Source organism: Somniosus microcephalus, chromosome 17 (genome assembly GCF_052327205.1).
Source record: "Somniosus microcephalus isolate GS21.2 chromosome 17, FLI_Smic_1.0, whole genome shotgun sequence".
Taxonomy (NCBI): domain Eukaryota; kingdom Metazoa; phylum Chordata; class Chondrichthyes; order Squaliformes; family Somniosidae; genus Somniosus; species Somniosus microcephalus.
Genome location: NC_141003.1, coordinates 29510297 through 29522254, shown reverse-complemented (window position 1 = coordinate 29522254; position 11958 = coordinate 29510297). Strand labels below are relative to the sequence as shown.

Below are 11958 nucleotides of genomic sequence, written 5' to 3'. Positions count from 1 at the left end.
GGAACTGTGGCCAAGCGTCCCGCCTGTCATGGGGATAGCGGTGGAAGGCCTTCGAGCTGGGGATACAACAGCAGAGGTACGTAGAAGACCACAGTTTGAGGACTTGATCAGTGTTAAGTGAAATGAACAGTTAAATTTAAATGTGGCAGAAAAGTGTGTCAGAAAGGAGTGGCAAACAGGTGTGACAGAAATAGACATGACAGGAAATTGTTACAGCAAGTAAGTGTGACACTACAGGAAGTGTTCAGGCTTTTTTATATAATATAGATATTGTGTGATTGACATATAGATTCACTGCTATGGCATCGCAAAATGACATTATTGGGAGTGAGAAACTTGGGGCACTGCACTGCTGAAATACCATACGTGACAACCAGAGGAGCTTCTACATTCTGTCTACCCCTCAATGAAATCCAGTGCTGCTCATCTGGGATGAGGTTCCCCAGGAAATAAACGGTTAAATTAGCTTGCTATTAAATTACATTTTTATCGCTGTCACATTCAAATAGAACTTTGAATAATAGATCCATGCTCCAGGAGGGAACCGAGCTTGGAGGGAGTATGGATCAGAGAAAGGGCTACAACATTGTAGAGCCCAGGATCAATAAAGTCACCTGTAATGTATATATTTTTAGATGTGTAATCATTGTCACTATACAGGCATCATTGTGCAGTGACTAAAAGACTAGCACACAACTACGATACCTCACTAGGCCCTGAGTAAAACATCTAAAGATCTATTTACTGCTAAACTAAGCCAACATGTGACCTGGATGTTCGGCATCAAATAGTGATGTCACCCACATGCAACAGAAGACAGAATTGAATCAAATCAAATAGCATTTGCACAAATCTTTTAATCACATCAATGCCTATCTCAGGTGTACCTTACAGCAACCTTGAAAGGACAGAAGACGAATCTGGAGCATGAGGCATTGCCATCCAGAAGACGTTACTGGCAAAAAGCAATTTGGTACAGATAGGTTAGCTGGGGTTCCAAGGGCTCTGAATGATCTTATCCTCTTCCAAATTACTATGGCAAGAATGTTCCGATTACACAGATGGGCACAGCAGCAAATCATGGCTGATACAACAGCTGCATAATTGACAAACTCTGGCACAGCAGTGATACCGGGATGTTGATGAAGCTGAAGATCAGCGAGAGAAGACTCCTTAAAAGCTCAAATTATACCTTTGGTGCCTGAGAGAGTCTGGACCCATCCTGCTGTAATATGCCTGGTTGTGTTAGAACAGCAAGCTGATGCTAACGATTGAGAATGCTGAGTTACAGCAGTCTACTCCATGCCAGGGTTTCTTTTGGCCCATGTGTGAGATCACAGGTCCAAGCTCTGAAGTGAATTTGTGGGGGGGTGGGGGGGGCGGGGAGAAGTGACATGGTTGCAGGGAGGGAAAGCTTCAGCCTACACCAGTCAGTGTGGAGAGTAGGCACATCTCTTTCCCAAAGACCCTCACATTAGACCATGGAATAAGAATAAAAAGGCACAATGCTCTCAATGTACACCATATTAACAAACCTAGCAAGTATCTACTTCAGTCCCTAAATTAATTGATTGAACTTTCTGAATGTTCCATTGCCCTGGTGTGAGATCCTGCTCAGAATAAGAATTTGATTGTGTAATTTTAGTTTGGTGACATCATCATACAGAAAAATCGGTTTCCACTTAAAACTCTGAACTAAAATCTCCGAAGTAAAATTTTACCAAGCATTCTATGATGTCAGCTTGGCTCAGTGGATAGCACTGTAACCTCTGAGTCAGAAAGTCATGGGTTTCAAACCCCACTCTGGCAATTGAGCATGTAAGCTAGCTTGACACTTCAGTGTAGGACTGATGAATATTGTAGGAGGTACTGTTTTTCAGATGAGATGTTAAACTGAGACACAGTCTGTTTGTTTAGGTTGATGCAGATTCCCTGGCACTATTCAAAGAAAAGCAGGGGAGTTCTCCTTGTGTCTTGGCTAACATTTATCTTTCAACCAACACCACTAAAACAGATTAACTGATCATTTATATTGTTGCTGTTTATGGGACCTTGCTGTGTACATATTGGCTGCTGCATTTGCCTACATAACAACGATAGATACATTAAAAAAACTATGCATTAGTTGTGAAGCATTTTGACAAACAGTCTGACAATTTAGAGACAGTATTTATGCACATACAACATACACATATACTATAGTCCTACACATACAATATAGCCATAGATATACAGTATAGCCATAGATATACAGTACAGCAATACACATAATAATGATACATATAAATATGCAAAATGCTGTTTACCTTTCTGTGGCCTTCTGTGGAAAAAAAATGATAATCTCAGTATATTTTCATTACAGGATCATTTTGTGGGGCTCTGCTTTTGAGGTGGCGCCTGTGTTCTCGGGAGCATGGGGCACAGAATCAGCTCTATAGACCTGTCTCTGACACACGCCGGAGGTGGAGCCTTGCAAAATGACCCCGGACACATCAAAATGTTGTCACTGTGCAGATACATCTGCTGAGAAAACCAAACCGTCTATGAAGAAGCCTATACACAACATGCAATAGGTCATGGGAATGACTGACCTTCGTTACAATGAACAGAGCATAACCGTGCTCAAACAAGAAATTTATTGATATCCATGAAACATTAATAAAATGCTATCAGAAACGTGGATTTACAAAGTGTCTAGGGCACAGTACTAATCTGAAATGTACCCTTTTCACTGGTATCTTTCTATTCATTTCAGTGAAATGAACTGCAGATGATTTTACAACACGGAGAACAAGTTTAAATATTATACATTTACTTAGGAGTTATAACTCACTTAGCAAAAGCTTTTGCTTAGGGTTAGGGTTAGGGTTAGGCTTTAACACTAAACAACACCACAATATAGAAAATCCCACAACCATATCAAAAAATCACTTAAGACTTCAAGTGTGATCATTCAGAAGAGCGGTTTTCTAACTGTTAATATTTTCAGTTCATGTGAAACTCTGGTACTAATGGTCTTCAGACCTCAAGGGCCCACATTTGGCTGGCTTTGGAACGTCTCTGCCTTCATTGGATCCATTTCTCAGTCAGATCACTAGATGGAGCACTGCGTGGCAATGTAGCTGTTTGAGGGCGGGGGAGGAAAAAGCGGCAGGGCTGGTCCTTCCCCACAGAGCTGCACCTCCTGTTAACCAATCAGAGCGAAACATCGACAGCTGCCAAGGAAAGCATTGAGGACCAGGCAGCTTTGCCCTTCTGGCTATAGGAGTTAGTGTGGTGATGAAAGACAGCAGTGCGGAATCTAAAATAGCAACCAGGACGGGTGAAGCAGTAATTAAAAAAATATTTCACATGTTACATTTGATCATGACCTATATTCTTCCTGCTTTTTAAATACTGGTGGTTTTTTTAAATTTTGCTTTGGAAAATGCACGTAGAGAAACATAATTTAAAGAAGAACTCCAAATGCACTGACTGGATGAAATAGAGACGCAATGTAAATTGTCATTGATCTCTGAAATATTGAAGCTGAGGAATCCAAGGAATCTCTAGGGGAAATATCCTGTTTTGGTGATCCCAGCGTGGAACCGTGCCCAACAGGAATACACATCAAGAAATTGCTTATTCATAACTTGCCGATGCTTCCATCCATTTACAGTGAACGGCGGGCTGCGGGTGTGTGATGTCCCGAGATGCTCTCACGGTGGGGTTGGGGCCGCGCCAGGAGCGGCGAGGCGGAATATTTACTTCATACTTTCTCCAGGGTTATGAAAAAGGTGCACGGAGGAAATCTCGTATTTTGTTCTCAAATTGCCTTAACACTGGATTATTATCACCTAAAAACAATTTTCTCTTATTTCCAAAGTGAAGTTTGTGAAGGGTTTGTTCACCGCTTGTTAATCTCAGGAATGAGCTTGGTGTAGTTATTTGCGCTGAAACAGTTTGTCCTTTCCTCAACTTAGAAACATTTTGAACACAGTGACATTCTTGCTTAGTCAGTCCCGAGGCTAATTTTCTCCCTGCAGTGCAGCAGTCCAAACCCTGTTCATCTGTGTGTAAAATTAAAGAAAAATTATTCCACTCAACCATCATTAAAAGTCAATAAAAGGTCGCTTAAATAATTTACCTACATCTGTATATGCACACAGGCAAAATACACGCCTGAGTTTCAGAAGACAACACTATCTGAAGCAGGATGCCTGTGGTTTCTGAGGAAAGAAAGTCTTGCATTTATGTAGCGCCTTTCATGATTTCAGGTCATCCCAAAGCGCTTTACAGCCAATGAAGTACTTTTTGAAGTGTAGTCACTATTGTAATGTAGGAAATGCGGCAGCCAATCTGCGCACAGCAAGCTCCCACAAACAGCAATGTGATAATGACTAGATAATCTGTTTTAGTGATGTTGATTGAGGGATAAATATTGGCCAGGACAATCTTGGAATCTTTTACATCCATCTTAGAAAGCAGACAGGGCCTTGGTTTAATGTCTCACCTGAAAAGAAGCACCTCCGACAGTGCAGCGCTCCCTCAGTACTGCACTGGAGTGTCAGCCTAGATTTTCTTTGTGCTGAAGTCTCTGGAGTGGGACTTAGAACCCACAACCTTTTGACTCAGAGTGCTACCAACTGAACCACGGCTGAGGGATGCCAGTTGCCAGTCATGACCCAGCCCCTGCACTGTCACATGGCCCACAGTCAGTGGCTGTTAGTTTTTACTTGTTCATAGTGTACACATAATTTGAATGTAAATATATAGATTTTCAGAAGGTGTTTGATAAGGTGCATATAAAAATGTAGGCACATGGTATTAAAAGGAATGTAACTGCATGGACAGAGGGATGGCTAGGAGACAGAAAGCAAAGAGTCATGGCAAAGGGATGTTTTTTGGGTTGACAGGATGTAGGTAATGGCATGCCCCAAGGATCTGTGCTGGGACCACAATTGTTTTCCATTTACAGAAATGCTGGAGTTTGCACATTCTCCCCGTGTTTGCGTGGGTTTCCTCCGGGTGCTCCGGTTTCCTCCCACAGTCCAAAGATGTGCGGGTTAGGTTGATTGGCTATGATAAATTGACCCTTAGTGTTAGGGGGATTAAATACGTGGGGTTACGGGGATAGGGTGGGATATGTGTTGGTGTAGGGGTTACAGGGATCGGGTGGGATATGTGTCGGTGCAGGCTCGATGGGCCAAAATGGCCTCTATCTGCACTGTGGGGTTTCTGTGATTCTGTGATAGGCATGAGAGGAATGATATCAATGTTTGTTGATAATCATATGGACAAGGCAAACTGCAGGGAAGAAAGAACTTGCATTAATTTAGCACATTTCATATCTTCAGGCTTCAAATCCAACATTAATTTTGAAGTGTAGTCACCGTTATCCTGTAGGCAAATATAGCAGCAAATTTTCACACAGCAAGATCCCAAATGAGCTGAATGGCCATTTAATCTGTGTTTTTGATGTTGCTGGTTGAGGAATGAATGGCCACGACAGCAGGAGGATTTATTGTTTTTCTTCAAATAGTGTAATCTTTCACATCTAACCAGACATGCAGATGAGGCCTTGCTTTAACATCTTGTGCAACGAATAGCACCTACAGCACTGCACTGAGGTGTCAACCTAGGTTATGTACTCAGGTCCCACAGTGGGATTTAAAACCACAATTTTTTGACTCAAAGGCAAGTGTGCTACTGCTGAGCTAAGCTGGCACTTTGGAAAATGAGGAAAAAAAGCAAGAGGTTTCAGGAGGACACAGGCAGTTTAGTGGAGTGAGCAAGATACATGTCAGATGCAATTCAATGCAGAGAATTGTGAAGTCGTATTTCTGGGAAAATAGAATAGTAAAAAGAAGTTTACCCGTACTATTACCGATAATGTCCCAAACAGAGTGGAACACCAGACAGATCTAGTGGTGCAGATACAATGATCTTTAAAGGTGGGAGTACAGGTTAATAAAAGAGACCAATATAAATGTGATTTGTAGTTTTATACATAGCAGCATTGAATATAAATACAAGAAAGAGCACAGTGAAAAATCACTAGAATGATAGCAGGAATGAAAGGTTATAGTTATGATAAAAGGCTTGAAAATTTCACTGAAACAGAGAAGGTTAATGGGGATCTGTTAAAGGTTTTCAAAATTCTAAAAGGTTTGAAGAGGGTTAACAGTGAGCGACTTTTCTCCACTAATTGGTGAATCAGTAACAAGGACGTATAGAATCAAAGTGATCACTGGAAGAACAAAGGTGGAAGTTAGAAGATATCTTTTTCACCCTGCGAATTAATATATGGATCCAACTGTGTCTCCACCTGGATAGAAGTGAAGTGAACACACAAGAGGCAGGTCTGCATCTGGGGCAAGTTGGGCTGATTTAAAAAACCTGAGCCTGGAAATATGCGCACAGTCAGGCCAAGTGAGATTAGGCAGTGTGCATGTCTGTTGTGCTCAGGCAGAGGGAAGAGGAAAATTGCCCCTCATAAATTCTTTTAAAAGGCGTTTCACTTCCATTTCCCCTTTTCTCTCCCCCTTTTTTCTTTTCTCTTTACTCCGCCTAGTCCCCTCTCTCCTTAAAACCTACCTCTTTGACCAAGCTTTTGGTCACCTGTCCTAATATCTCCTTATGAGGTGTCAAATTTTGTTTGATAATCGCTCCTGTGAAGTGCCTTGGGACACTTTACTACATTAAAGATGCTATGGAAATGCAAGTTGTTGTTATTGTTGTTGTAGTCGATAGCTGCTTGAAAATGAGCATTATTAAAGGAGTGAGCAGGAGTGTGAGATTAGACTAGGTGACTTGTGAAGAAAACTGCTGGTGTGGGCTGAATGGGCAGCTTCTGTGCTGTGACAGTCTATGATTCTAACAACTATTCAGAAGAGATCCTTTGAATTGTTTTGCAGAACTTAATATAAAAGAAGGAATCTGTATCTATATAGTGCCTCATTGCATCCTCAGTCCAACCCAAAGTACTTTACAACCAATGGATTGATTACTTCTGAAGTATAGTCACTGCTGTTATGCAGGTAAACAAGTAGTTCTCAGCACAAAATAAGCAATTTGTTTCTCTGCAAAAACAGCATGAAGTCTTTGTACAAATGTTGTACAGCATACATTCATTCCTATGCTCCATGACGAGACAAACCAAACTGCTAACACATGAAATGTGCTGCTTTTTTATGCTTATACTGCAACTCCTGTGAAGAATAGGCACTTGCTTTGAAAGTATATTTTTGTTAGATAAGGGTATCAAGGGATATTGATCAAAGGCGGGTAAATGGGTTTGAGGTACAGATCAACGATGATCTAACTGAATGGCAGAACAGGTTCAAGGGACTGAATGGCATCCTCCTTTTCCTTTGTTCCTATGGCCAGACTTTCAGATAAAGATGATTCCTGAACATCAATAATCTTTACAGTTTAGTGGCACAAAGGCCATCTGGCGCTGTTGATGGTGAACACAAATATATGTTGTCTGTGTTTGGCAATCTTACACAATTTCAACACATAACAGATGATGGGCACATTCTATTTATCCTCAGTTAATTCCACCTTTAACCTTAATTAATTTACATTTGATCAGAAGTAACCAACCTTCTTCCCACAACCTTCCCCGATGAGATTAAGCCACAGCATGTCTCCCTCAAAGAGGCACTGTAGCACTGTAAACGTCTGGTCTCCATACAAGTATGCTGGGGTAAAATCTTGTGTTCACTGCCTACGCAGTAGCCTGGCGGAGAAAATCACCCACACATTGTACAGCCTGTCCAATTTTCATTACACTGAAACCTACGGAATGAGAATCAGGTGAGTTCTACAATAGGCGAGTGATCTGCTCCACCAGAAAACCACCCAGGCGGTGAAGACAAGAATTTACCGCGCTGACTTTGATGAAAGTGTAACCTCCATTCTAAGTGTGGTGTTTATAACCGTTGTCTAAAACTCACCAGAGATAAATTTTAATTTTCATTACTATAGCCTCCGCACTCACCCACCTCCCCACCCCCGCTACCCCCACCTGGCTCTATGAGGCTGCAGCTCAATCAGAAGTACAAGAGTTCCTAATACATGATCTTTGCTGGACTAAGCTACACTCTCAGCATAGTAAGGAATGTGGAAAACTGCTGAGAGTCCACATGTGCAAATCATACTGTCGGCCTCATTAATTATTATTGCTTTCTATAATTTTTGTTCAAAGGCGCAGACTTCCAAAGTCATGCACTTTAACGAGTAATGTCATTGCTCATCATCCCTCAACTATACAATTATCGTACATTTGTGCATTTCTTCCAACTTGACTGCAGTCAGAAGCTACTCCTAATTCCTTAATTGTCTTTGACATGAATAGATTAGTATTTTGATTATGAAAGATTATATTTGTGATACACATATCTCTACACTCAAATGAATGAAGTTTCAGTGTATGAGTAACTGTTTCACAAAATAGATCCTTAGTAGTCAACATCACCCTTTTTGCATTTGGGCACCATAGCCATAATTTTCAGATTTCTGACATTTCTGATTCTTCGGAATAGCATTTATTAGCTGAAGCTCAGACTTTTCTACAGAACTACTGGCCTTGTTTCCTCTGCATAATCACTAGCAGCAGAATTGGTGCAGGACCAATTGTGGCCTATGACATAATGGAAGAACAGATGGATTAGACTGCAGAAAGGGAGTGTCAAGGCATAGGAGGCTCATCACTGTGTATACCAGTATCACTAGGGCAGGACAGTTCCATGCTGGCACAGCTATCCGATGCTCACCAAGGAGCAGTGTTTGGTGAGACTGAGGCTCAGGAAAGAAGCCATCACTGAGTTGTGCTACTTGGTGTGGAAAGATCTATAGCCAAGATCACAAGAATAACAACACTGTTGTTGCAAGTCAATGTAACAACTCCACTGGATTTCTACCCGATTGGCAATCTTGCAGGCACTTCCCCCATAGAGACTTGGACAGAATCAGCTGGCATACAGCAAAATGCTGCATTTGTGACTGAATCTCTCTATTGGAAGCCACACCAGTTCATTGAGCATGGATCACAAACAGAGCAAAAGCAATATGGTTTCTACTGTTTGCAGGAATTGTTATGTCAATGTGTCTATACATATTGGTTGTGAACAAATTCATGACATTGCTGATAAGAACATTACAATATCCAAAAGCATAAGTTTACTTATAAACTCACTTTATCGCCCCACAGAGCAAGGAGAACCAGCCACACCTAAAGAGCACTAGTCCCACTTGAAGTAGGTACCAGCAGATGTAAACTTACTATGTGAGATAAGTAGGTAGTGATGATAATGAAGAACTACAGGGTAAGGAACCAAGTATTGGTGAAGAAGGGTAACACTGGTAACGGTTGAAGAGGGGGCAGCTTGTGTAGTGCAAAAGCCTGGTACTTTGTGTGCCCTAATGAGTATGGCAATACACCTCTTAGTGGGCAGTGAACCCACTATCAATCAGAGGCTGATACAGAACTAAAACCATATTGAGACATCTCCTCCTACCTCCACCTGGACCATGACCCCACTACCGAACATCAAGCCATCGTTCCCAAGACAGTCACTGACCTCATCTCCTCTGGAGATCTTCCCCCCACGGCCGCCAACCTCAAGGTTCCCCAACCCCACACAGCCCGCTTCTACCTCCTTCCCAAGATCCACAAACAGGACTGCCCTGGTAGACCCATCATTTTAGCCTGTTCTTGCCCCACGGAACTTATGTCTTCCTATCTCAACTCTATTTTTTCTCCCCTTGTCCAGTCTCTTCCCACCTACATCCACGACTCTTCTGATGCCCTCTGCCACTTTAACAGTTTCCAGTTTCCTGGCCCCAAACGCCTCCTCTTCACTATGGACGTACAATCCCTCTACACCTCCATCCCCCACCAGGATGGCTTGAGGGCGCTCCGCTTCTTCCTTGAACAGAGGCCTAACCAGTTCCCATCCACCACCACCCTCCTCCACCTGGCTGAACTTGTTCTCACATTGAACAACTTCTCCTTCGACTCCACTCATTTCCTCCAAATCAAAGGTGTTGCTATGGGTACCTGCATGGGTCCTAGCCATGCCTGCCTTTTCGTGGGATATGTGGAACACTCTTTGTTGCAGTCCTACTCGGGTCCCCTCTGTGATATCCGAGTGGTAAGGTCAGAAACTGAGAGAAGCGAGATATTAGGAACAAACCCAACTGTTTATTTACACGGTGCAGCAGAGGAACATATCTCTTACAAGCTGGAGGCCAGGCACACTTCTTATTGCATGAGCACAAGATGGAGGATCAACCTCTGAGTTATACCCATAATGCAATGCCACATTACCATGTTAACTGGTGTACCAGGACATTGAATACATGACCCATTACCTTAAATATTGGTGAATGTGAAGCCTTAATATTTGGCTCCATCTGGTGGATAACTTAAACATTACATCCCAGATTACTATATTCCTCCCCTCTTAAGTTGAACATTAATTTCTTAACAACATTCTTAAAAAGTCCCATAAGGAAACTCCTTTAACGATAGTCCATTCTGAAAGAATCTAGCAGGTCATTATCAATCTCTCTGGTGGCTTGTGAGGCCTTGGTGAATGTCTTACAGTCAAGTCCCTGCTTGGTTGTGGTAGAGCCACCTGCTGCTCCTGAGCAGTACTCAGAGTATCTGACTCTGCTACGATGGTTTCCTCTTTACGAAGGGGTCCAGGTGGAACTGGCTCTGTTCGTGGTGGTGGTACCACCGATGCATTTGGATAACTGGGGGCCAACTTGTCCTCGGACATCTCCTCTGGAACCTCCATTTCGATTTCCCCTTGTCTGGTCAGTATCTGATCTACATGTCTGCGTACTACCTGACCAGTTCCCACCATGACCGTATATGATACTGGACCGGTCATTGAGTCTATGATGCCAGAAATCCATTTTGGACCATAACTGAAATTCCTGGTAAGGACCGCATCTCCTCCAAAACTGCGGCTCTTTGTCCTTCTGTCATGGTTCTCCTTTTGTTTGATTTGTTGGTTTTCCACCTTCCTTTTTAGATCTGGGTGAACCAGGTCAAGAGTGGAGCATAGTCGACGTCCTAACAACAGCTCAGCAGGAGAGAGTCCTGTGGTAGATTGAGGTGTTATTCTGTAGCTGAACAGAACTCGTGACACCTTGGCTGCCAAACTCCCTTCCGCACTTTTTTTCATCATCTCCTTAAATGTTTGTACGGCTCTCTCCACAAGTCCATTTGAAGACGGATGAGATGCAGCTGAGGTCATGTGCACTGTGCCATTGTTTCTCATGAACTCTTTTGTTTCTGTACTCACAAAACACGTGGCATTGTCACTTACTACGATCTCCGGTAGCCCTTGATTACTAAAACTCCTACGCAGGCAGTGTATAGTAACAGTAGATGAAGCAGAATTTATAGGATAAACATCCATCCATTTGAAATGGGCATCCATGATTATGAGGAACATCTTTCCCATGAATGGACCCACATAATCTACATGTAATCTTCTCCATGGATTATCCGGCCACTCCCAGGGGTGGAGAGGAGCCGCTGCTGGTGCCTTCCTATGTACTTGACAAGTGCTGCATGTCTTGACTAGATTTTCTATCTCCTCATCTAGCTTTAGCCACCACAAGTAACTCCTTGCCAAGGCATATACTCATACGCGAAACTCCAGGATGACACTGATGTAGTTGCCAGACTGTCATGCTGGCTGTGGAATAATCGCTCGTGCTCCCCACAACATGCAACCATCCTGCACACCCAGCTCTGTCTTCCTGACACTGTAAGGTATGAAATCAGTCCCTTCCGGATGCTGTGGCCAACCCCTCATCACATATTCTCGGTCTCTAGACAGTACTGGATCTTTACCGGTCCATGTCCTTACTTGTTCTGCGATCACAATTGCCATGTCCGTGTCCTCCAACATCAAAACTCTGTCCTCTGGAGCTGCATGGATAGGCGTACCT

General features: G+C 42.7%; 1 long non-coding RNA gene across 1 annotated transcript in view; it reads right to left on the bottom strand.

The window, feature by feature from the left end:
* Window positions 1-839: 839 nt before the first annotated feature.
* Window positions 840-11958, bottom strand: part of LOC147105610 (uncharacterized) — a 49018-nt gene continuing 37899 nt past the window's right edge. Inside the window, exon 2 of the long non-coding RNA XR_015081524.1 lies at window positions 840-4049. This is a non-coding gene — a long non-coding RNA (uncharacterized LOC147105610). The remainder of the gene's footprint in view (window positions 4050-11958) is intronic.